We start from the raw sequence: 3040 nt of genomic DNA on the forward strand, positions 1-3040 counted from the left end.
AATCATTTTTAATTGATTCCTAATACACCTTAGAGAATCTATTTTGAATTTCTGTTTCAGAAAAATATATTTTTGATATTTGTAGAATTTTTATATCCAAAAATATCTCAATATCGAATTACCACTCTCTAGAATTTTTTTTCTCTAGACAAAAACAAGAAAAAATAATATTTTCTTTGCATTCTGAAATAGGGAATGATTACAGGGGATTGAAGTAAAAGCTTATTTATTATTGAGACTGAGGAGGAATCTTACATCCTCTCCCACTACTTGAAAAACGCGAGATGTCCTCATCTCGCAAAGTGGGGGTAATCTTTTGCCAACTGTTTTTCTTTCTCTCTGGTGTCATCTTCTAGAGGGAAGAACTTCCACTTTACTAAAAATTCTCTAAGGACTCTGCTCCTGAGAATCTTCTCCCGACAAACATCAAGGATTTCTTCAAGTTGGAGTACCATCTGGCCTTGAGTTGGAGAAATCAATTGTTCATCATTAAGCACGTTGTCGTGCCATGGCACGTCTATGGTGTGAAACCATGCATATGAGGCCATCAAATGCAAATCCACATACATGGGATTAAGTGCCATGACTTGAGTCATTATTTGATGCCTGAGTACATATGTTCATGTTGTAAATGAGGTTCAATAAGACGAGTTGAGGCTGATGAGCCAGGTCTCGAAGCCTCTGTACATGAGTGTGGTGTGAATTATGGAGTTTTATGCTTATGGTAGACCTTGTAGTAGGGAACACCCTTCTCAACATGTATGGAAATGTGAGAGCATGTATGATGTAAGGATTGGTTTTCAAGAATGCCCTTTTGAGATATCGTGTCTTGGGATACCATGATTCCTATTCTTATTAGGAATGAGCAGATCAAGGAGGCTTTGGGTTTGTATGATGAGATACAAGTTGAAGGCATTAGAACTAACAACATTACATTTTTATGTGCACTTAATGCATGTGCAAGTTTAGCAACATTAGAGCAAGAGCAGAGAAATTCTAACCCAAAACCTTTGTTTCAGAGTTCGTGACTTTAAGGCAAGATCTGTGTACTGTCCCTTCGTTTTGTCAATGCTAGTCTTCCCTCTTTTGTTCAGCAGCAGAAGAGGAGGGGCAGAATCTCATAGCAACTGCCAAATCCAAGTTATATCGACAATTCAAGAAAGGCAGACTCAGAGGAAGTTCAACCTCTTGTCTGTGATAATGGATCTGGGATGGTCAAGCTGGGTTTGCTGGAGATGATGCTCCTAGGGCAGTGTTTCCTAGTATTGTGGGCCGTTCTCGGCGCACTCGTGTTATGGTGGGTATGGGACAGAAATATGCATATGTTGGTGATGAGGTCCAATCTAAGTGGGGAATATTGACCTTGAAATATCCTATTGAGCATGGTATCGTAACCAACTGGGATGACATGGAAAAGATTTGGCACCATACATTCTTTAATGAGCTTCGAGTTGCTCCTGAAGAGCATCCAGTCTTGCTCACTGAAGCTCCTCTCAATCCAAAAGCTAATCGAGAGAAGATGACTCAAATCAGGTTCGATACATTCAATGCACCAGCTATGTATGTTGCTATCCAGGCTGTGCTTTCATTGTATGCAGTGGAAGGACAACAGGCCGTGACTTGATTGGATGCAGCGTGTGAAGATTGCTGCGCTTAGCAGAGGCAACAGCTGAAGACATATTTGAAGGTGGCAGCTTACGTGGCAATAACATAAAAGGAGATATCCGAATTTAAAGCTACAAAAAAGGTGGCGCAGTGTATTGGGAACTGGGGAAATTTCGATAATATAGTTGCAAAAGTGAGGGAGCTCCGACTCTCTTGCAGAAAAGGGGAAATAACCAGAAAGCGGCGCATATCGGTGGGGGGGGTATGCAGAAATGAGAAGCAGAGCGTCATCTAACCAAGGATTTTAAAATCAAAATGCCGGCTACTGTATAGATCTTCTTGGGGTTAGAATTAAAGAGTGAATGGAGTACTATCAAAGGAGATGATCTTCACATTATATGTATTCTGATCCTTGCAAAGTCGGCAGTGAAGCAGCCGTATGGGGAATAGCAAAATCAAAAGAAAATTTTGCTTTTTTTACTTTCAGATAAGTGAATTTTATTTTTGTTTATTATTACTTACGATTTGAAAAATCGTATAGCCTATGAAACCTTTAAGGTTTTGGAGAATGAGAAGGTTTTGGTTTTGGAGAATCTTGGAATAAGAAAGCATCAAAATACAATAAGATTCCTGGGATTTGGGTTTTATTTTCTACTCGATTGGATTTTGGAATGCTAGACATGGAGTTTCCTAAAATCACATGAGTACGTTATAGATATGCCATATGTCATCTTTTGCTTGTGAGTTGTTGGAATCTGAAAGCAGGTTTTCAGAAGATAAAGAGACACCTTGAAATGATGGAATTGGTATCACTTGATATATGTGATGTGAATGGTCACATGTATATGGGAATTTTTTGAAGATTATGTTGTGCCTACATGTGATTGGTTTGAGGCATTTGGAAAAAGAAGTTAGGAAATCTATGCTTGGAACTGGACATGGATACACAATTTATGTGCAATCATCAGGCTGAATTTGGGGATGTATTGAAGTGAATTGGCACATGTATATGTCATCAAAAATGGTCTTATGCTCCTTGGAGAGTTATGTGTGTGTGTTTCATTGTTGGGATTTGAAGCAACTCTCATAGTCAAAAGTCTCGCACTTTCCCAGCGACACCGCCTGCATCATCACGACAACTTTGGTGAACCCGACGTGAAACTGCTGGGGTGAGAGTTAGTAGTGAAATACATAGTGCAAACTATGACTGAGAATCCTGAGGGTCAGGGGGTTCATTTTGACCCCAGGGTTATGCAAATGTTTCAGATGTTTACTATGTATATGCAACAGCAGCAAGCTGCTGAGAGGGGGCAAATTTCCATTGTGGGATCCCTGTCCCCACCGCGCAATGGATTCATAGTACTAGCAGCGGAAGTAACACTTCATGCGTGGGGCAGGGTCCCACACTCGGGGCCTCGTCCACGGATATCCGGAC

General features: G+C 40.4%; 1 pseudogene; it reads left to right on the plus strand.

The window, feature by feature from the left end:
* The first annotated feature begins 839 nt into the window (after nucleotides 1–839).
* On the plus strand, nucleotides 840–1624 carry LOC147616608 (uncharacterized; annotated as a pseudogene).
* Nucleotides 1625–3040: the final 1416 nt, after the last annotated feature.

This window comes from Cibotium barometz, chromosome 38 (genome assembly GCF_041138505.1).
Source record: "Cibotium barometz isolate CiBa-2024 chromosome 38, ASM4113850v1, whole genome shotgun sequence".
NCBI lineage: Eukaryota > Viridiplantae > Streptophyta > Polypodiopsida > Cyatheales > Cibotiaceae > Cibotium > Cibotium barometz.